We start from the raw sequence: 23,822 nt of genomic DNA on the forward strand, positions 1-23,822 counted from the left end.
TCTCCTTACCTTTTTGGAGCTTCAAACTCCTCATCCGTAACAAAAGAAGACTGTGAGCAGACTGGGCCCTGTTCCATGCCTTTGTCACGAGCTGAGCTGTCACGCCGGCCTGGTACGTGCTATTTCTTCTGACTTCTCACTCATCCTTCAGGATGAAGCAAAGGTCTCACCATCTTCAGAAAGCCATCCCTGGCTTCCTCCCTGTGTGCCACCCCCAGCCTCCAGGCACTGCTTGCCCTCTCATGACACATCACTTCTAGTTGTCCCCAGCTAGACTGAGCTTAGGGAAGAAGTTGTTTATCTTTTCTATCCCAGCATAGAGTCTGACACTAAGTGTGAGCTCAGAAATGTCAGGTTTCATCCGATTAGAATTGTCTCCATTAGTGGAATCCATTTTAATATTTTTTTAAAAAAAGATTGATTGATTGACTGATTGATTGATTGATTGATTTAACACGTATGAGAGCTTTGCTTTGCCTACATGTATATCTGAACACCATATCTGTGCCTGGTTCCCAAGGTTGCCCAAAGAGGGTAGGACTACAGTTAAAGATCTTTGTGAGCCAACATATGGGAGCTGGGAATCAAACTTGGGTCCTCTGGAAGAGCATCCATTGCGCTTAACCACTGAGCCTTCCTTCCAGCCTCTACTTATTTTAATCTTTACTTCTTTGGTCCATGTCTCTCTTTCCACTTTAACAATAAAATCTTACTCACTTTATTTCCTTTCAGTTTGGAAACCCTCCATTCTACTTCTTGTCCCCCTCACTACCTTAGGTAAAGAACCCTTGAAATATTAGTGTAGTGTTAATATCTCCAACTTCTTTGAAATATTAGTATAATATTAATATCTCCAACTTCTTTGAAATATTAGTGTAGTGTTAATATCTCCAACTTCTTTCCCCCAGATGTAGAAACTTCAGTCCTTCCCAAGTTTGTACCATGTTATAGTTCTTCGGTGTCATCTTATTTTTGTAATCCAACAAAATTATTGTATGAAATAATTTATAGTCAATATTATTTAAATATGACTATACAATTATGTATTTATTTTTTGTTTGTGTTGGTTCTTAAGTGCCACTTCATATAGGATCAGCTGTCTTCAAAGCACATCCTTTAGTAATTCTCTCACTGAGGGATTATGACAGATAAGCTCTTCTCTATCTGAGAAAAGTCTTTATATTGTTTTCAGTCTTGACTACACCTTAGCTATGAATCTGTATGTGAGTGGCTGTTCTTCTTGTGCATTTTCAAGTTTACTCCCACTGGGTTCTGGCATCTTTAGTAGCTGATAAGAAATCTGCTGTCAGTCAGAAATGTGTTTAGAGGATAGATGTGGTGGGGCACAACTTTTATCCCAGCACTCAGGAAACAGGCAACTGGATCTCTGAGAGTTCAAGGCCAGGCTGAACTACATGGAGAGTTCAAGGCCAACCAAAGCTAGATAGTGAGCCCCTACTTCAAATAAACACACACACACACACACCACCCGGTTTTGTTTTGTTTTGTTTTTTGTTTTTTGTTTTTTTGTTTTTGAGATAGGATTTTGCAGCCTAGATTAGCCCATGTTGTGTAACAGTTTCCTTTGAGATTGAAACAACCTATCCTTCAGGGAAGCTCCTTAAACAGGAAGGTAAATAACTCAAAATAACTCCAGGAATTCCCTGAAACTGACCAGATTCACTAGGCTCCTCCCTGCCTGAGTAAGCAATTAAAAATTTTTTTTCAAACTTCCCTTTAAGACCTGGGGAAAGCCTGGCGGTGGTGGCACATGCCTTTAATCCCAGCACTCGGGAGGCAGAGGCAGGCAGATTCCTGAGTCCGAGGCCAGCCTGGTCTACAAAGTGAGTTCCAGGACAGCCTGGGCTATACAGAGAAACCCTGTCTTGAAAAAAACAAAACAAACAAACAAACAAACAATCAAACAGACCTGGGGAAAAGAACAGCCACCAACAAGATTCTCAGACAACCTGAACTGAAGCAAAAGCAAAGAAGGAGCCAAGCTAAATGGACTCTGAGACCGGACCAGTTGCCTGGGAGAAGCAGAAGCTGGCATGGCTGCCTGCAAGAGATGTAGACTAGAGTCTCTTGGAAAGAACATTCTCCAACCTGCTGAGCTGCCTGCAGGCTGTACAGTGTGCTCCGGGTTCTCAGCTTTGTGAGCTGTCATCCATGATAGGGGCGGGGAGGGGAGGCGATGATGCAGCTGTCTTTGAGTCATTTCTGCTTCTGTAAGTAGCCCCAATAAAACTCATGGTTTACTAAATAGGACTTTGGTGGTATCTGTACCTGAGTCTGTCATGGGCTCCCTATCTGGGATGAATAGATGGGTGTGTGCTGCATCTCCCTAGAAAAAGTTTTGTCACACAACAGCCTGGTATTTGAAACCCTCCTGCCTCCTCCTCTGCACTGGGACTATAGGCCTGCCTACCCTAGCTAACAAGGGGTCACCAGATCTTTCTTCATTTGTAACTGTTCATCATCTTTCTGGTCTCTTAAGTTTGGAGTTTCAGTAACTGTATTTTCTCTTTTAAATGTTCACCTCCCCCCCCCCTTTTTTTTCCTTTTTACTATTCCATTCTTGGCTTGCTTTAAATATTTCAAATACATATGTTTCCTAATCTCTTTCAGCGTATTCTGCTACCTGCTGTTCTGTCAATGGCAATCTTCTGCTGACTCTTAGCAACTGCCCATCAGAGTGCTTGTTCCTGAGAGAGACAGAGAAAGAGAGAGAGAGAGAGAGAGAGAGAGAGAGAGAGAGAGAGAGAGAGAGAGAGAGGCAGAGAGAGGGAGAGACAGACACAGACAGAAAGACAGAGAGCCTGGGGGTTAGGGACATGTTCTACCCTTGAGCTACCTTCCAGTTCAGCCCAGCTTGTAATTTTTGGTGAGTTCTTCTTCAGCAGGCACTTTCAGTACAGTTTCACCTCTGCTGGGCCCTGGGGAGTTCAGGCATATGAACCAGTTGCTTTACTACACAGCCTGGCTGTTGTGATTCAAACAGCACACCTTCACTCTAGATAGGTCAGGGTAGACATCTTTGTTCAGTGTCTATTTTTTTTACTTGAGTCTTGGGCATGGAGGCTTCTTGCATGTTTCCTATGCAGGAGTGCTTTTTCAGTCTTAACTCCTGCATCCTAAGGCCATTTCCACTTTTCTCTGTCCTCAGAGTTTGTCTTCCATGCCTCCACTGACTATTTAAAACAACTTCTAGGGCTGGAGAACCTTTACTCAGTAGGTAAAGGTGTGTCCTGATCTTTCAGGAACCTGAGTTCAGTTCCCAGTACCCATCTCTGTCAGCCCACAACTTCTCATAACTCCAGTTCCAGGGTGAATCCAACTCCTCTGGCTTACAATGAGCACACATGCATGCATGTGTGCATGCACACACATACACACACACACAATTAAAACAATAATCTTAAAAATTTAACTCCCGATACCTGTCATTGAATCTGAGACCTTTTTTCCTACTTAATAATGTATTTGGAAATAAACAGGTCTTGTGTTATTTTCCTTAATCCAGATTTTTATAGTAGGAATTAGGGCCTATCAGTTCATGTGTTTCATTAACCTGCAGTCTCCAGACATTTGTTCACATACAAGTTTCCTTCCGGTTAGACAGTCTGATTTTTCTTTTTCTTTTTTGTTTTTTGATTTTTGATTTTGAGACAGGTTTTCTCTGTATAGCCCTGGCTGTCCTGGAACTCACTTTGTAGACCAGGCTGGCCTCGAACTCAGAAATTCGCCTGCCTCTGCCTCCCAAGTGCTGGGATTAAAGGCGTGCACCACCACGCCCGGCCAGTCTGATTTTTCATATGTCCAAAAACAAAACTTCACGTCAGAGCTAGAAGTCCAAGAGCTGCCATCTTTCTGCATTGCTCTTCCAGTGAGAACACGGAAAGCCAACATGAGGGGAAGTCACCATAAAGACCACAGACCAAGCTTCTCACCAGCTGTATTTTGAGAGCAATAGACATAGACTGTGCCTAGAAAAACTGAAGGACTTTTTAAAAGAACTCTCCACACGAAAGTTTTGTACCCTGAGATTTCTCTCCAACAGTGCTAACATCCCAGCATCGCCTCATACCCAGCCCCTGGCAGTCTTCATGGGCTTTAGAAATGCCATAGGCCACCGGAGAGAGACTGAAATATAGTCCCCAGAGAATTCAAGTCCGTTTTGAAGAGAATAAAAATGTGCTTCCCAAACTGAAGCTATACCATAGGATTTTGTTCACACTGTCCTGAAACTGCCCAAGAAGTACTCACATTCCTTGGGTGCCTAGAGTGTCCTTGGCTTGCCATGAAAACCATCCCTTGGGATCCATTCTTTGAAGATATTTTTTTCCTTGTTTTTTATGGGTCTAGAGATTGAATGCAGGGCTCCCACGTGCCAGGCAAGCACCCTGCCACCAGAGAGCTACCTTTCCATCCCAGTTTGATCCCATTCTGCACACACTGACTGAGTTCTTGCTGGATCCTGTCCCGTGCCACACCCAGGGGTCATGGAGTTAAGCAAGGATGAAGCCTTTCCCCTCACAGTAGCTACAGGTTGGATGTGACCAAACATGGGTCAAAAGTGAAAGCTTCCCCTGCCTTTCATCTCTTTTTATTTCCATTTACTCACCGGGTTAGGATCCGTGACATGAACCTAAACGATGCCTTCCTTCAATAATCAGCCCCACCACAACTTCTGTGGCCCTTAGCACATACAGTCTGGGCAGTGGTTGGTGGTCTCAAGCGCTTGTCCATGTGAACCTCTTCAGGCTGAGCTGGCAGGGCTACCCCTCCTTGAGTCCTGGCTCCTCCCCGAGGCCATTTTCATCTTGTGCCTTGTAGTGTCATTACTTGCACATCTCCCTTATCTCCACCCCTGGACTGTTAAGTTCCTTGAAGGTAGGCTTCATGCTGGTTCATCTTTTATAGATGCTCAGAAATTACTTTTGTATCCTTTGGTGCAATCCAAATACCCCAAGTCACATGAGAAACCTCAAGGCCTAACACCATTCAGTGGCTTGCTCTGCCTTGTGTGTAGATAGCGGTAGCCAGTGGATGATGACCCTGTCCTGTCAAAGCCATCAAGCATCAGTTCCTTTATTCGTCCTTCTCACACTTTAATGAACCACCACTCCCCTAGAGAGATTGGTGAAACACCAGCCCTGCATGGGTCTACACGGGGCCTGATGCTCTGCATCTGCAATCTAACATCCTCCCAGATGATGTTGGGGTCATGATCCCTAACCATACAAGCTGTGGTCCCATACAAGCCAAACTGTGGTTGATACAGAGTCAGTGAGAGTTAGAAGTGATGGATAGAAAGAGCGAGACTCTCAAAGCTCAGAATTCAAGAGGCTTCAGGAAAAAGACACAGGTCAGACATAGGTACAAGGACAATGGAGACCTCTTTTCCATATATAATATCCTTAACACTCTCCAAAGGGAAGAACAGGCCACCTTTGCCTGGATGAAGCATTGAAAAGGAGTCTTCATCTATTCCCTTACAGGTCAGTGACCCCCCCCCCCCTGTGAATAATGCTAAGATCGAGGACCCCATGCTGAGTGCTCAAATTGAACACACAGAGCCCAGGTGACCTTCCTCATCGTGTGCCCTCCTGGGCCAGGGACTCCATCTCCACATGCTCTTATAATGCTGCTGTGGCACTCACGGCCTTAACTCACACCAGATCCTTTGAGCACTTGGCAGTAGCCCAGGCCCTCCAAACTCCCTTGTTCCTAAATAGCTGCCATTCTATGAAAGCTGTGAGCACCTAAATTCTTGGGATGGGGAGGACTTCCAAGGGATCCAGTTGGAAATCCAAGTCTTTATGAATTGTCATGCCTCAAAAGCTGTAGTGTTCCAGTGAAGACCTCTCTCTCGATGTGCTACTCTGACACCGTGAATCTGTTTGCAATTTTTTTTAACTTAAAGAATGTTTTACTATAGTTTCATCTGTATTTGACTAGATGGCCCTAGGGGTTTTTCTTTCACTAGCAATAAATGTGGTCTCCAAATTCAGTCTGGGGCTTACAGTCACTTCCTGATTGGTTCCCCTGGGAGCTCAGAGCTGTGCAGAGCCTACACTGGCCCCTGATGGTGTGGGCACACCCAGTCTACCAATGAAATCCCCAAATAGCTTCTGGAAGTTGGTCTAAGAGAGAGAACAGAAAGAAGGAAGGTGTCCAGAGGGGTTGTCCAGCCAAACTCCATTGGCTCGTAAGGCCCAGCTCCAGTTCTGTGTATTTAATGCTTCTTCTCTGGAAGACCAATGGAGTAAAAAGTTAAACTAAGTGGAGATCTAATCCATAGATCCTAAGTGCAAAGTCAGAGTCAGATCAGTGGTCACATGGCAGAGCGATAGCAACCTCAACATTAACATGGGGAGGGGAGGGAAGGAAGGAGAGGGCAAGGACACTGTCCTTGAGGGTACCCTTAGGGTGCTTCAAGTACATTTACTTATTTGTGTTTGTGTGTGTGTGTGTGTGTGTGTGTGTGTGTGTGTGTGTGTGTGTGTTTGTGTGTTCAGAGGACAACATGTGGAAGTCAGTTCTCGCCTTCAGTCAAATGGGTCCTAGGTACTGATCTCAGGTCCTCAGGGTTGGTGGTAGATGTCTTTATCCAATGAGTCATCTCTCTGGCCCATTAGTGCATTGACAGAAAGATGGATTCTTTTATTACAATCTGCTTGGCATGTTATCACAAGAACTTAAGAACTGATTCGTGAATGCTCAAAACTATACCCATCACTAAGAGCATGGCCACTCAGCATGGCTTCCCCCCTCAGAGGACACGTGAAGTGGCGAAAGACCCAGCCCTGAACTCAGATCACTCCAGTCCTCACCAGGTGCTGCCCTACCCACTCGCAGAGATGTGCCATAAATACTAAGGCATTTGTCAAAATAATACAGTCCCAACTGCACACCCCAAAGAGGAGCACGGGAGTTGTGCACCAAGGCTTACTGACACCTGAAGGAAAACAAGCAAACTGGTGGGCTGGAGAAGCCAAGCTTTGATGGGTTATAAGGATCAGTATTACACAAGTGTGGTGCCCACCTTTAATCCCAGCACTCAGGAGGCAGAGACAGTCGGATTTCTGTGAGTTTGAGGCCAGCCTAGTCTACATCATAAGTTTCAGGACAGCCAGGGCTATATAGAGAGACCCTGTCTTAAAAAACAAACAAACAAACAAACAAACAAACAAACACGCACAAAGAATCAAGATTAGATGGGTGGCAGTCTTGGTTGTTTTGTTTTTCAGTGCTGGAGTTGAACCCAGAGTGTTCTAGATGAGGGACAAGGGGTCTCCCACCTTATCACATTCCCAACCTTTCTCTAAGACAGGGGTCACTATGTAGCCTACAATGGCTTTGAACTCATGATCTTCCTACCTCAACCTCCCAAGTGCTGAGGTCACAGGCTTGACCCACAGTATACTTGACGAGAACCTTGTTTTTATAGCTTAACAAATTCCTCAAGAAAAGAACCAGAGAAACAAATGAATGAAGGGAGAAATTTTACTATAAACTCAAGACTTGGGCAAATTCCATCATGGGTAAATAGCGGAAATCAGGAAAGAGCGAGCCATGTTTTAGTATCAAATTCCTAAAGGCCCAGATGGTTTATATGGACTGACACACACCCAGGACATCTTTTTTTCAGTAGCACTCTGTTCAGCCTCATCTCTGGTTTCCTGCTGCCCTCCAATCCCTGCTTCTACCCCTTGCTTCATCCTTGATCCTGAAGGCCCTGCTTGTCTTCACAAAGTTCTCATGATAATGGGCCTCCTCTCAAGTCTTCTCCGATTGCTCACTTTGGGTCAAATGCTGTCTGCACTGCCAATGACTATCTGAATTCCTGGATGGCATAGGCAATGCATCCTAAAAAAAAAAAAAACACACAAAAATACATCTGCACTTGTGATCTTAACAATACCACTTCCGGGCTTCTTCTCCCAAGAAGAAATGTCAAAGGAGGGGAAATGTAAAAAGTGTCCGTCATGGTGTTAGAGATGGCTCATCTCCAATAGCAACCATGAGCTGCTCACTGTCTCATCCAGTGTGCATAGATTCTGCTTCTAACCCTCTCAACTGCCATCTCATGTCTGTAGCATATCTGCCTCGTGGTGGGGAAACTGAGGCTGCAAACACAACGGCAGTAACTGTGTCGAGGTCTCCTGGACAGCAAATGGCAGATACAAGGCTTGAGCCAGCCCATAGCTTAGTGATCTTTGATGTCCTTGATGGTCCCATCAACCCCCTCCCCCCAGCCCCTGGGATTGGTTGGGACCAAGACATTGCAAGAGTGGGTCTCCACTGTGGTCTCCACAGGAAGCAAGTGTAGAGCAGACCTAGCAGTGCCTAAATATTCAGAGAAAGAGATGGGCGTAGATCAAGCAGTTGTTTGGCATTTTCACGAACTGTCATTTTAAAACTGAAAATACTCACAGAGGGAAATTGCTGGGCAAGCATTTTAGAAGTCAGGGGAAGGGTAGGGGCTTTATTGTACTATTATTTCCTTAAATGTGGTTATATTGAGGTCTCAACAACGAGTCTCTTTTTAAAAGCAAAGGAAAAAAAAGACTGATGTGGCTTCCGTCTACTGAAGCTCGAGCGAGTTTTCTCTCTTCTACCTTTGGATAACTGCTCTGCTCTGCCACCTCTCTCTCGGTTTCATGATGCCTGCACCTTGATGAAACCACAACTTCCCCACTGGGGATTGCTGAGTGCCCTGGAGGGAATCACAGCCAGGTTGTTCTCAATAATGACTGGAGGAGATCGAAATAATAAAGTCACAATGCAAATGGTGTAGGATGGGGGCTTGAGGGACTTCACCAGACAGGAGAAAACCTGTGGCTTTGGGGCTCCATGGCGGGGAAGTGCCTGGCTAATTGAAAGGTCAGGTGCTGATGCGCCCACCAGCACTGGAGCATTACATAGAACTGTAAAAGCAGAGACTCATAAAAATTCATAAGCCCATGAAACAAACATCTGACCATATAGGTTAGGGGTACCAAGGTCAAGACTTTGTCAGAATCTAGACAAAACGAACATTCTCCTGGTATATATATATATATATATATATATATATATATATATATGTATATGTATATGTATATGTATATGTATATGTAGATGTAGATGTAGATGTAGATGTAGATGTAGATGTAGATGTAGATGTAGATGTAGATGTAGATGTAGATGTAGATGTAGATGTAGATAGATAGATAGATAGATAGATAGATAGATAGATAGATAGATAGATGACAGATAGATAGATACTATTGTACATTGAATGTTTGCTGTATGCCTGCACTGTGGTGCTTCGCCTGTAACTGTTAACCCTTCTGGGTAGTCCTGGTAGGTACTGTTGTTTTAAAGATGAGAAAATAAGAAATGAAGAGATTTTGAAAACTTGCCAGGCACAGATTCATGGCTGCAGCCTCTCATGATATCAACATGCCCCAAAGGCCAGTTCCTCTCAGTACCACAAGTGACACTTGAGGATGCCTGGTTGACACAGAGGATGTAACCCCATCATTAGTGTTAGCTCTTCTGTCTTAGATAGATAGGTAGATAGATAGATAGATAGATAGATAGATAGATAGATAGATAGAGTTGATAAATAAATGATAGAAGATAAATGATGATTGTTAGATAGAGGGTAGAGTGTGTGTGTGTGCATATGTGCACGTGTGTTTATGTGGTGTATATATGGTGACTGCATGCACATGTGTAAACACCCTTGAGCATGCGTACTGTAGAGTAGAACATAGGGTATCCGATTCCTCTGTTTCTACTTCCCACCTTGTGGCTTTGAGACAGAATCTCCCACTGACCTTGAAGCTGCCCTTATGGGTAACCTGGCTGGCCAGAGAGCCATTGGGATAGCTGCCTGCCTGCCTCCAAATTTGGGGCTACAGACACATGGGTGATGGGGATTCAAGCTCGGATCATCATGCTTATACAGCAAGCTCTGGATCCCAGCAAGCCAGCCCTCCCCACAGCCTTTGTTACCTGGAGAAAGACACGCCATGGCCTGTGATAGAAAGCATTTGTTCCTTAGAGGTCAACCTGTCCAGGTTTGCCTTCTGACTTCTGTATTTAGGGGCTTAAGGGAGTCATGGAAGGCCTTTGTCTTAAGGTTCTCATCTGGGAAGTGGGGGCTGAAAACTGGAGTCCAGCACAGTGCCTGGCTCAGGCAAAAGCCTTGCTCCTGGTTATACTTCTCTAAGGTCTGACCAAGGTGAGTAGCAAAGTAGGCCTGAGACGTTCCACAACCTCATGGCAACAGGCACTGGGTACCAGGATGCTCCTCCAGGCCACTCCCTTCCCCTTCAGACCACTGCTAGGCTTTGCCTGACCCATTCACCAATCCAACTTCACTTTCCTTTGAAGTGAGGGCATTTTCTGTCTTCTGGCCATCCAGTCCTCCAAACCTTTTTTTTTTTTTTAAAGAAAATTTTATTTATTTATTTATTTTCTGTATATGAGTACACTGGGGCTGTCTTCAGACACACCAGAAGAGGGCATCGAATCCCATTACAGACGGTTATGAGCCACCATGTGGTTGCTGGGAATTGAACTCAGGACCTCTGGAAGAGCAGTCAGGACTCTTAACCGCTGAGCCATCCATCTTTCCAGCCCATTCCTCCAAATCTTAAGACATTTATCTATGTCTTCATTGTAACCTTTGATACCTGCCTTTGATGTCCTGCTTTTGTGTCCCTTTGCAAGTGCACACAATGTGGTGTGCTTTGACTCTGTACACTGCCCCTTGTGTCTAGTACAGATGACAGAAAATGCCATAAGGGTTTCCTACACTCCATAAGGCCACTTTACTTTCCTTACCTTCTTGTCTCCAGGACAAAGCAATGTAACCCTTAATTGCTTGAGTTCCAAGGGCCCACTCAGTATGTGTGACATACGATAGGTGTTTCATAAATGAGTGAATGGAGGGATGGTAGCTCAGTGGTTAAGGGTGGGTCCCAGTACCTACAGCTCACAGCTCTCTCTCTCTCTCTCTCTCTCTCTCTCTCTCACACACACACACACACACACACACACTCAAACACACACACACACACACACACACACACACACACAATTCTTTAAAAATACTTTTTTAAATTCGTGAATGGAGGGCTGGAGAGATGGCCCAGTGGTTAACAGCACTTCCAGCTCTTGCAGAGGACCTGGGTTTGGTTCCCAGAACCTACATGGCAACTTACAACGGTACATAACTCCATTTCCAGGGAGTCCTATGCCCTCTTCTGGCCTCCATGGGCACCATGTACACACATAGTGCACTAAGACAAAACAGCCACACCTGAAATAAAGTGAGCACATCTTTAAGAAGTGAGTGAATGGGTAAATAAATGCAAGTAGCTCCTGAGGTCTGAGTGGAAAGAGGCTCAACCTGTCAGAGGAGGAGGTAGTGGGTCAGCTACCAGGCCTGGAAGCTCGAGGCTGGGGAAATGGCTCAGTCAGTGAAGGCCTTGTTGTGCAAGCATCCCCCAAGCCCAAGTCAAAAGCTGTGGGGTGCACACCTATAACCCCAGGACTGGGGTGGCAGAAACAGAAGAGTCTCAGGGACTTGCTGGCAAACTCCAAGTTCAGTGAGAGACCCTATCTCAAAGACAAGGGAAGGAGCAATAGAGGGAGACACCAGCCATTGACCTCTGGCTTCCACATCCATGCACACAAAGAAACATACAAAACACATACACGGGGGGGGGGGGGGGGGAGGCAGGTAGGCTTTGAGGGAATAAGCAAGGGCCTACTGTGTGCAGCCTTCCCGTCTTGTGTTCCATGGGCATTGTCTCATTTAATATTCAAAAAAGCTTATGTTTGCATGTGGAAACCTCTGTTTTCCAGATAAAATGAACTTGATTGATTACCTGGATAAATGGAGATGCTAACCCAACCACCCAAAGTCACTGTCACTTGGAATTCATCTCCCAGTCCACTTCTTACCAGCAGTGGGAGCTCTGACCATTGAGTTCAAGTCTTCATTATCTCATCTCTAAAATGGTAATGATGTTTCCAACGTCCAGGTGTCGAGAATGCAGTGACTCAGTTGCTCAGTTGCTCCAAGCCAAGCACACAGTAAGACTTCCGAAGCCACAGCAGAAGCAGGGGGATTTGTAGTAGTGCCAGGGTGGTGGTCACCTCTAATCTTTCCAGTTTAAATGACTCTATTCCGGGAGTCTGAGAACAGGAGTAGGGACTGGATTCAAATCCTTAGGATTTACCACTGGTTTCACCGAGTATGGCGGTGGCAATTCCCAGACGCTACCACTAGGTGGGGCAGGGCTTTGGCGCTTACAGTACCTGAGTCCTCCAGGGGGAAAATGGCTGCTTTAGAAAGGAAGTGGGATAGGTTCTAAGGGAACAGGTAAGCCCTCCCTGATCGGTTAGGAAGAGCTGGCTACCAGATCTTCTCGGGGAATGCATCCTTGGCATTTAAGGCAAGGCTCAGGAAAGCAAGGTTAGCCACAGAAAGAGCATGCACATGTGGGTAGAGAGGCACATCCCTATCCACCCAATGTAAGATGCTGGGTTAGAGCTCACTGTTCCCCTCACTTCCAGCTGGGGTGACAGCAGTGGGACACAGATCATGAGAAGGTCCACTTTATCTGTCACTCATCTCAGCCCCCCATTGTATGGGATGTGTCAACAGAATTTGAGAACCGTTGACCTGGACCCGAACCTGGTGACCAGAGAATGAGAAGAAAAGATTGAAAAGATAGAGCTGTGCTTTGAGAAATCTTGAACACAGGATTAGAGTGGGGCAAAGGGCTGAGCCATGGGTGACAAGAATCAAAGCTCATGGGGTTGGAGTGGACAAGAGGCTGGCTTCAAATTCCACCTCTACCCCTATAGCCACATGACCTTGGGCGATGAATCATGTTAGTTCTGAAAGAACTGGTGTTTTGTAAGTTGAACAAGACAGCAGCTGCAAAGGTCTTAGCAATGTGGCCATTAGTAACCACAGTAACTGTCCCCAAAGAAGACAAGCATAATGTAGCTGTCCCTTGTCACAGCCCCACGGTAATGAAGAGGGTTTGCTACTGTTTTAGTTCCATCAGGATTAGAGTCTCCTCTGTTGGTCAGTGCATGGAGTGGGTGATAGCCCTGGGTTCTTGGTGAAATTCCAAGGCCCTTGGGACTAAGACTGAAGAACACAGACATGAGTTTTGACTTTCTGCACAATTCCAGGTGTAACTCTAGATTGACAGTGGTTGGGTGATCAAGACGCCTGGTCGTGGATCTGCAGGGAAGTCCATAACCTAACACCTTCAGTGTGGGAGCGTGGCAAGGCATGCCGGGGGGGGGGGGGGGGGGGCGATCCAGCACTCATTCACAGAGCTGCAGCAGGCCTGGACTGGCTGTCTTGGATGACCCTCTGCTCTCGGTCTAAGTCTGGGGGGAGTTCATTGACTCCAACTAAACTGGCCCCTAGCCCTGAACAGAAACACTGGTATGGAACAGAAGGGACAGTACAAGAAACTAACTTGGTTGAGTGCATTTAGGCCATGTGAGTTTGGGTATTTTGGGTGGGTTGTTTTTTTTTTGTTTTTGTTTTTTGTTTTTTTGTTTTTTTTTTTTCAGGTTCACAAGACCATTTCCTGAGGGACAGGGTGAACTGGTGTATAAGTGACTATGTCACTGAGGGAAGATGGAGAGAAAGAACCAAAAGCCCCACTTAAACAAACGCGAGAGAGGCAAAGGGCAAAGGTCTGTTTGAAGTATACTCGGTGGCCTCTGGAGTCCACCCCGGCCTCATTGCCCTTTCAGCCAGATGCATCTCTGTTCCTTCATCTGGAACATGAGGGTGGCAGCAGCAGGTCACCAAAGTCTTTTAAGGACCCCTGGAGAGAGAGCCTTATAGAGGCGCCCAGTGAGGATTTTGGCTCCTTTCCAGCCGTACTCCTTGTGTGTCGTGACCCCCGGAGTCATGTGTCCCGTCCGTGACTTAGCTTCTCTGAGTGCAGGTGGCCTTCAGGGTTGCTCTAGATGACCTCTGAGGATTGCTCATCTGGGACACCCATGCCAATTCTAAAGTTCCTCCATCCTGACTCGACATTGTTTGGGGGCGGAGTGGTGGGTGAGTTTCACTTCTCTCTCCCTTTCGTCTCCTCAATGGTGGGAACTTTCATGATGACGTGGCCCTGCTGAGGCAACTGGGAAATTCAGGTCTCTAAAGGAGAAGAACATGACTGTCCCTTATACAAGGGAAAGAATCCACTGGGACATTGTACTCCGAAGAAAAACCAGTGTCTTTCTGTGTAGCTCCTTCTTCCACCACAAAACAGAAGGACACGCTTCGTCCTTAGTCGGCAGTATTACCCTCTGTCCTTGGCAGTATTTCCTTCTGCCCCTGGAAGTCTCGCCTAACTCAAGCACAGCTGGGATCCGGATTGGTGGATAAAGGCAACTGCCACCAAGGCGGCTGACCTGTGGGACCTATGTATTGGAAGAAGAGAACTCACTTCCTCAAGATGTCCTCTAATCTCCACAAACATGTGCCACAGTACACATGTGTACACACACACACACACACACACACACACACACACTAAAGAAATAAGTAGAAATTGTTAGATGTCTCAGGCAGAAACTTGGATAACTAACTCTTCTTTGCAAATTACAAAGTGTTACCCCATCCTCTCTTTGTCCTGGTATCTCAGGGTATCTTTTGAATATCCCCTGCTGCTGGGGGGAGGGGTGCAAGGAGTTGGGGGTGTTCGCTGGGCTTTCTGTATTGCCACGATTCATCTTCATCTCTTTGAGACTGGGCACTTCTCATACAAGCAGATGTAATATTTGAATATTAATTATTCAATACTAATTTGAATAATTAATATTCAGTACGCCGAATGGCTAGCCTGTAATACTTGGGGGACTCCTAAAGCTGAAAGTGAGGTAGGGAGGGTCTCCAGGTACTGGGGGGGCTGGGGCTGATGCTTGTGTGGGGGTCTGTGGAAAATCTCAGAAGTTAGGACACTTGGGAGTTGCCTTCTTTGTCATGCACACTTCTTTGGAGAGTGTTTTTGGTAGGAGGTGGCTCAGGGAAAAGAGTGAGCAGCCTCAGCCTCAGCCTCAGCCTCGGTGAGTGGCAGTGGAACTGACATAGAGTTATCTCTTGCAGGCCTGGAAGGGCAGCCAAAACTCAAATACCTGCCAAGGCAGAGAAGTTTCAATATTCAGTCAACAAACATTTGCTGACCTCTACTAAATGTGGCACTAGGGGTTATAGCAACTCGGGAGTCACAGCACTTTCCCCCTTGAAATAATCCCTGTCTGGGTAGGGCTTATGAACTACAAAGTCAGGAGGACAGACAACAAACAAAATTAGCTGATTCAATTCATACACTGACTGGTGGTGATCAATGTTTTAAAGATACAAGGGGGAAAAAAAAGCCAGGGTATAAAGCTAAAACATTGAGGGAATACGCTGAAATTTTAAATAAGGCTAGGAAGGAAGTTCCTCAAGGAGGCAATGACAAGTTTGTAGACTTGAAGAGAGGCCTGTGCAGGCAGCTAGGGAATAGTGCTCTGAGAAATGGCAGATGCAAAGGCCCTGGGGCAGACGTGTGTCCGAGTGTTCTAAGAATAGCAAGGCGTCAGAGAGGCTGGAGTCAGCACATCACACAGGGCTTTTGCTCTGAGTGACTTGGGAGACCATTAGAATATTTATCAGCCAAGCACAATCCAGCTTTGATTGAAGACAATCCCTCAGGCTCCTGTGCCTTGCAGGTGGTAAGGAAGAAAGAGACAGACCAGATGTGAGGACAGATGACTGTAGATAAAACTGGCCTGCCTGACTGGGGGGGTGGGGTTGGGGGCAAGAGGTGGATGAGGTCCTGAGGACTGGCCAGCCCCTCAGCTTATAGCCAAGAAAGAACTGATAGGATTGGCTCCAGGGGGCCTGCAAGATGACTCAATGGATAAAGGTGCTGGCCACCAAGCCTGCCTATCTGTGTTGGCTCCCTAGGAACAAGGAGGACCCACCTAGTGGAAGGAAAGAACCAATTCCTGAAAGAAGAGTTGCTCTCGATCTCCACACGAACACTATGACATGTGCCCCCAGCCCAAACAGACAAAGTAAAGAATAAACTTAATGAAAACTCTCTGTAAGCATTTGCTTGAGGCCTGAGGATGGATTTCCAACAGGAGAAGACAAGCACGTCACAAGATGGAACTGTGAACGGAGCCCGCAAAGGCTGCATGCAAGACAAGGGGGTGAGGGTGCATGTTGGCATGTGTGCCCACCTCGGAGGGTTTCAAAACTGTTACATATAAACACATGCCAGCAGGCTGGGGTTATAGCTCGGTATTAGTGTCCACCTAGTATATGCAGGGGGGTGGGTTGGGGTCCGGTCTTGGAGCTTGGGTTCCATCACAAAAATAAATAAGGAAACAAGTGAGAGTCACCCCCAGTGTGCTGTCTAAGCAATGGAGCAAGCAGGGAGTTCTAATTTTTTGAGTGGGAACACCTGACATTAAGTCTCGCCCACTTCTCTAACCAGGAGAGTCGGTGCACATATCCTAGGGGCTCTGTGTTTCTTCCATCTAGTTCCAAACTCTGCATTCTGTGCATTGAACCTGCAAACCCCAGACGCAGAGGCCCAGCAGAGTGGCTTCAGATCCCAGGATGGAAGCACAGGCTGGTCTGGGGTCTCTTGCTAGCTTCATGGTGTCAGGTAAAATCTGCTACCTTACCAGGTTGTCCTGGGGGCTTCCCAAGCTAGAGCTTCCCGAGTATCTGCTGGACTTTGGTCCACAATAAGAGCTCAGCGCATATGGCGCTGTTTTGCTGTGAGATGTGTATTTAAGTATGTAGCACCTGTACAGGAATTCAGGTGGCCAACAAGCCTGGAGACATAGTGACAGATTTTTACCCTGCACCGTATGGAGCATGAGAAAGTGATTTGTCACACACACCGCCTCTAGCTACCCTACCTTCTGTAGGTTTTGAGCACCCAAGAAGTTGCTAAAAGATGAACACCATTAAAAGTGTAAACAACTAAGCAAGCTCCTTGAGGTAGGGGACTTCTTCCTTCCTCTTCGCCTTCTCCTTCTCTTTCTTCTCCTGCCTTCCTCCTCCTCCTTCTTCTTTTTAATCTTCCACAGCAAACTTGGTTTCTTAGTCCTGTCTGAGAGGTACTTAAGGAAGAGATAGATTGGATCAAAGAGAGGGGCCTTAGAGGCCATGTTTTTTTTCTCAATGGCTTCATTAAAACCAAGAAAATCAGAGCCTAGAGAAGCCATTTGCATGCCCTAGTGAATTAGTGGGTGGGAGGCAATGGATAGTTAGGATTCAGGCTCCTGAATCTTAGGTCAATGGCTCTCCAGTGTATCTCTCTGGGTTCAGGATGAATGAAGCAGGCTAGTGGGAAATCAAGTTCTGGGGGAAGGGGAGGTAGACTTGGACCCTTTGATGGGCTCCCTGTCCCTGACAAGAAGCTGAGGTTTCCTTGTGATGACGTCAATAGAGCTGGGGTCTTGAATGGCCCCCTCGAGCTTCTGGAACTGCTCTGGGGCCTGCAGTGTTTGCGTTGGTCTAGACATTTTCCACCAAACCTCCCGGCAAACATTTGAAGGCTCCGACACAATGCCACACAAATAGCCATATCTAAAGCTCCCCCCATGTAAACAGCCTGAAGTCCTTGGTCAGTCAGCAGGGATCAGAGGAGAAAAACAGCTCAAGCTGGCTTCTTCCTCAAAGCAACCTTCCAAGAAAATCCTCAAAAACAACCTCAAAAAAGAAAAGTTTTTGTTGTGGCTAAAGTCAGGTGTGTGTGTCTCTGTGTGTGTCTGTGTGTGTCTCTGTATGTGTGTCTCTGTCTCTCTGTCTCTTTCTGTGTCTCCCTCTCTGTGTGTGCATGTGTATCTCTGTGTGTGTATCTCTGTGTGTGTCTGTCTGTATTGTGTGTGTGTATCTATGTGTGTATATCTGTGTGTGTGTGTTTCTCTCTGTATCTCTGTGTGTGTGTGTATCTGTGTATGTATTGTGTCTGTATCTCTGTGTATATCTCTGTGTGTGTATCTGTGTATGTATCGTGTGTGTGTGTGTGTGTGTGTGTGTGTGTGTGTATGTATATGTGTGTATCTGTATGTATGTATCTGTGTGTATGTCTCTGTGTGTGTATATCTGTGTATGTATGGTATGTGTGTGTGTGCCTGTGGAGACCAGAGTTGTCAAATCCCCTGGAGTTGGATAGTTAGTGTGAGTTTCCTGACATGAATTCTGGGTCCCCTAAAAGAGGAACAGCAAGAGTCCTAACCACTGAGCTGTCTCTCCAGCCCTACATTTACCATTTTTTCATAAGTTTGGGTGTTTGTTTTGTTTTGTTTTGTTTTATGAGGGCTCCCATAGACTAGAGAAACATTCTGCCATGGGGCAAGCCCAGCACCATGTCTTTCTTCCCGTAGGTCCTAAATGAGCATGAACTAAATCCCATTGTCTAAAAGGATTGACTTTACCAGAGCACCTAGGCAAGTGACAGAGCTTCCCAAACGAAGCCAAAGGGACACATAGGAACAGTGCAGCCATGACAACAGATGGGCCGGCACCGAGTAACCACTTTGTGACCAAGGTCTTAAGTTCTAGATCCCCATTGCTTCAGTCTCCCCCACCCCTCAGGGAAGCACTCTGCCATTAGGGCCATGACTCCAGCTGTTTGCGTATTTGAGACGGTCTCACTAAGTTGCCCAACCTAACCTCAAACTTACCCTGAGCCCAGGCAGGCATTGATCTCATGATTCTCCTGCCTCATTCTCCCAAGTAACTGGGATTATAGGCCTAAGCCACCAGGCCCAGTGACCCTGACCACCTCAAACATCAGGATAGTATTGTAAAGTGTCACCTTTTCCTAATTCAGTGCAAATAATTCAGTCCATGTCTCCATCAAATTCTAAATAAATTTTCATCCAATGAGCATTGAGTGTATTTTCATGTCAATATTTTATTTAGTACTTTTTTGCATTATTTTCTATTTGTAGAGTCATTCTGCATCTATGGGGCCTCTCTTATTGTTTTTTTAAACAACGATCTGATATCAAAGGTCCTAGGATCCTGGACCATGACCCTATACTTCCAGTGAAGTTTCAGGTCCAGCTTCTGGGAACTGTCTCCTGTCTTCGCAGACCCGGCCGCTTCGCTGCACCATCGTGGCCAGCTCCAGGTGCAGAGAAATTAATGAGGTGTGTGGCCCAAGGATGGGAAAAGTCAAGTTCTCCATCGCTGCTGACAACAACTGCCAAGAGAGGTCACTGAGGGGAACTAGCTATAAGGAAAGAGAGGCAGACCAGAAAGCAATGTCCACTTCATTAATGGATGGTTCTGAGCATGTGGAAAGAGGCCAGGGTGCAGCCTATAGACTGTGACCTGCATTCCTGACAAGATGAGGGCTCTGAGCAAAGGCCAGGCCGAAACTGGACAACTGCCTCTGAACAGTGAGACCTTGGGGTATTTCTCCCTCCCTCTCTCTCCTCCTCTCCTCTCCTCTCCTCTCTCCTCTCCTCTCCTCTCCTCTCCTCTCCTCTCCTCTCCTCTCCTCTCCTCTCCTCTCCTCTCCTCTCCTCTCCTCTCCCTCCTGTCCCCTTTCCTCTTCTTTCCTCTCCCCTCTTTCCTCCCCTCTTTCCTCCCCTCCCCTCTCTCCTCCCCCCTCCCCTTCCCTCTCTCCTCCCCCCTCCCCTCCCCTCTCTCCTCCCCCCTCCCCTTCCCTCTCTCCTCCCCCCTCCCCTCCCCTCTCTCCTCCCCTCCCCTCCCCTCCCTCTCTCCCCTCCCCTCCCCTCCCCTCCCCTCCCCTCCGCTCTCCTCTCCTCTCCTCTCCTCTCCTCTCCTCTCCTCTCCTCTCCTCTCCTCTCCTCTCCCCTCCTCTCCTCTCTTCGATTCTCTTCTCCTCCTCTGCCCTGCTCATTCTCTCCCTCTCTTTCCCTCTCTTCCTTTCTTTTAATCTTTTCTCCTTCTTCTTTATCTCCCACTTTATTTATTTTAAGTTTATTGCTTTTTCTCTTTTTCTCAGTATCTTCCTCTCCCCCACCCTGCTTCTCTTATCCCATACTGTTAAACAATTACACACGCGCACACACACTCACACATACACTCGTGTGCACACACACACACATGCACACACTTTTTTCTTCAAATCTTTCAATACTATGGAGAAGCAGCTATCTGATAACTTCTATCTAGGTTTCTGTTTATCTAAAAGTAAAATAAGGGGCTAAAGAGATGTCTCAATGGTTATGAGCTCCCAGAGTCCACATAAGCTCCTGTAACTACAGTTCCAGGGGATCCGATACCCTTTCTAACCTCCTGGGGGTACCAGGCACTTAGTGATGTGCATGCACACAAGCAAACACTTATGCACATGATGTAAATAAAATGAAAATCTTATAAAGGAACATGAGAGTTGGCAAAGTGTGATGACACCTGTGCATGCAAGGTCCACAAGGAGGCACAGCCCTTCGTGGCTGACCTGAAAAGAAGGGGAAAGCTAAGTGTTGCCAGTTTTGTGCATGAGCAGAGGAGTCCCCAGGTTGGGATGCGCAGGGTGATAATGCAGAAGAGATGGGAGGGAATCTTAAGTCGTCTTCATGTTTGTCAGCTCCCTCATTTTTACATTAGTTTTACAATATACATAAGAGCTCAGCACAGTGGCCCATGACATAAGTTAATTAATACCAATACCAGGAATGGGTGCTCATGTGGTTTTCACTGCATCTGCTCTGCCAACAGACCTTCATCACCTCCTTCCTAGGAAAAGCAGAAGGTCCCTGGATAGTCTCTATTAAAGGTCCCCCTGGTCCTTCTGCCTGTAGATGTGCCGGGCTGCCTTTGACAGTCTGGATGAGTATCTTCTAATTCTTTTACCTGTGTTGGCTCATTTCTTCCTTACAACCTTCCTTTTAGGTGGACCATGATTGCTATTTAGAATTAAAAGAAATTTTAATGTTTTTATTATGATTCTGTGTGTGTGTGTGTGTGTGTGTGTGTGTGTGTGTGTGTGCATGTGGGGGGTTAGTGGTTGGTGTCAGTCAGGCATCTTCCTCTATCACTCTGCAACTTATTTTATTTTTGAGACAAAGTATCTCATTGAACCTGGAGTTCAGCAATTGGCTAGGCTGGCTGACCAGTGAGTGTGCCCCAGTGCCGAGATGACAAATCCATATTCACACTTTTACACAGGTGCTGGGATCAAAATTCAGGCCCTTATGCTTGTAGAGTAGGCACTTTACCAACAAAGCCATTGTTCCATCCCCATTTTAAAGGTGGAAACACTGAGGTCCTGTGTGGTGGTTCGAATGTAATTGGCCCCCATAGACCCATAAGGAGTAGCACTCTTAGGAAGTAGCCTTGCTGGAATAAATGTATCACTTTGAGGGTAGACTTTGAAGTCTCCTATGCTCAGGCCATACCCAGTGTGGCTCACAGTCTCCTTCTGCTGCCTGAAGATCAAAATATATAATTCTCAGCTCCGTCTCCAGTTCCATGTCTGGCTACATGCCACCATGCTTCTCACCATGATGATAATGGACTGAACGTCTGAAAGTGTAAGCAGACTCAACTAATGGTTTCCTTTATAAGAGTTACCTTGGTCATAGTGTCTCTTCACAGCTATAGAAACCCTTTACAACAATAAGACACCCACAGGTTAAATGGCATTTCCGTGTGTAATTAGTGAATCTGAAGGCTGAATCCTGATGGATTTAACCCCAGAAAAAGAAAGAATCGGAAATCACGTCCCTGTTCTGCCATCTAATTAGGTAGGATGGACCACAGGTCCCTACGGATCTCACAAGATTACCATGTAAATCTTAGCACAGTGATGGACACACACGGCATGCAGTCACCACTAGTTACTGATGTTATAAGGGTCTTGTATAACCCAGGCTAACCTCAAACTCTATGTAGCCGAGGCTGGCCTTGAACTCCCGATCTTGCAGTCTCCAGCGCCCAAGTGCTGGAATTACAGGTGTGTGCGGCCATGCCCAGCTCCTAATGAGCCATTTCTAACAACACACCTTCATGAAAACTTTCAGAGTTCTCGTTTACCCAAGGGGAGCAGTTCAGAGACACAGGCTTGGCAGTCAGTGTTGGTTGTCATCAGCTCTGCCCTTAGTTTCCAGTGGTGTCTCCCTGATCCACACTGCCAGCTGGCCCCGTCCCCATCCCCTTCTTGTCTGCTTTCAAAGCTAACCTGTTCAGCTTTTCTTTCTGCCTGAAATGCTGCAGAGATTTCTTCAGTGATCGAATCGTGCTTCATCCTCCAGGAGCCCTGAATCTTTCCAGAACTTTGCTGCTTCCCCCAGTGTGTGTGTGTGTGTGTGTGTGTGTGTGTGTGTGTGTGTGTGCATGGGGTGCATGTGTGTGTAAGTGCTTATGTGTGTACACATGCATACATGTGTGTACATGTGTGTGTGCAGGTGCACTTCCCTGTGTGTGCATGTGAAGGAGCAGACAGGGATTTTTTAAATTTTATTTTTTGAAATGGAACCTCTCACTGGACCTAGGGCTCACTCATTAGATAAGACAGGCTGACCAGCGAACCATGGCAACCCCCTGTCTCCATCTTCCCAGCACCAGAATTACAGCACTTGCACTTTCCCGACAGCCATCTCTGCAGCCCCTGCTTTCCCTATTTTTATTAAGATTTGCTTCTCTTTATTGATCGTGCCAGGCAGTTTACAAATAGCATATGCCCTACTGATTTCTATAGTGTACATTTATAGATGAAGGAACTGGGATTCAGAGGGGCAAGCTATTCAAAGGCATTGTCTAGGAGGCAGCAGAGACGGGTTTCAAATCCTGGTTTCCCATGGCACCTGCCTCTGGGGAGGCAACTGAAGCCAGAGCTGCTTTTGAATCTCAACTCAGTGTGAGAAGCCCCCTGCAACGCAAGTGCTCTGAGCAACTGTTAAGAAAACTAGCTGTCTATGGTGGTGTTTGCTTTAAATTCTAGTACTTGGGAGGCAGAGGCAGGCAGATCTCTGAGTTCAAGGCCAGCCTGGTCTTCAGAGCAAGCTCCAGGACAGCCAGACCTGTGTACAGAGAAACCCTATCTCAAACATCATCATCATCATCACCACCGTCATCACCATCATCATCATCACCATCATTGATAAGAAAAAAGAAAAGAAAACTAGAAAAAAGAAGAATGCTGTCCTGGGGACAGCTACGAGGAACAAATGGATACCTGATCCTCACATTGTAAAGCCTGCTTGCTCCCATCTAGATAAAGAGAGATGCACACTTGTCTGTATCTCTCCTCCCAAGTCATTTTACAGAAGGAATTGAATCTAACTTGTCCTAAATCATCGCAGACCCCTAAAGCGCGCGTGCGCTGCCCGGCATGTGACTCACATTCAGGAAATGTTTGCTTGGCTGAGTCAGCACCCTCAGAGGCTCTTTACCCCCAGGCCTGGGAGCTGAGTCTGCATCTAGTCATGAGGGCATAGAAGGGTACCTTGGTCATCCCTTAGTACAAGGCTGAGTGGCCACACTCATGTACAGGGACAAGTGGCAGCCAGAACCCTCACAAGACACTGTAGGCAGAGTGTAGAGGTGTGGCCCACTGCTCAGAACTAAGAACTCCAGGGCTAAAGGAGGGAGACATGGGGTAATGCTGATTGATGTGTGGAGATGCCTAGCTTGTAGAACAGGTCCTTTCCGGGCACATTTTCTGAAGAGGAAATGAGAAAGAGCCATTCTATTTCCAGAGCATGGCATTGGGAGTGAGATGGGCAACTCTTGTGTCTTACTCCAAGACCTTGTTCCTCCAGCTAGGCTGTGCTCTATGCTCAGCCTGGCACTT

At 46.5% G+C, this 23,822-nt stretch overlaps 1 long non-coding RNA gene across 1 annotated transcript in view; it reads right to left on the reverse strand.

Annotated features, from left to right (window-relative positions):
* The window catches only part of Gm12576, a 39,611-nt gene that overhangs the window by 9,156 nt on the left and 6,633 nt on the right, over window positions 1-23,822 (reverse strand). Inside the window, exon 3 of the long non-coding RNA XR_388929.3 lies at window positions 10-145. This is a non-coding gene — a long non-coding RNA (predicted gene 12576). The remainder of the gene's footprint in view (window positions 1-9; window positions 146-23,822) is intronic.

This window comes from Mus musculus, chromosome 11 (assembly GCF_000001635.26).
Source record: "Mus musculus strain C57BL/6J chromosome 11, GRCm38.p6 C57BL/6J".
NCBI lineage: Eukaryota > Metazoa > Chordata > Mammalia > Rodentia > Muridae > Mus > Mus musculus.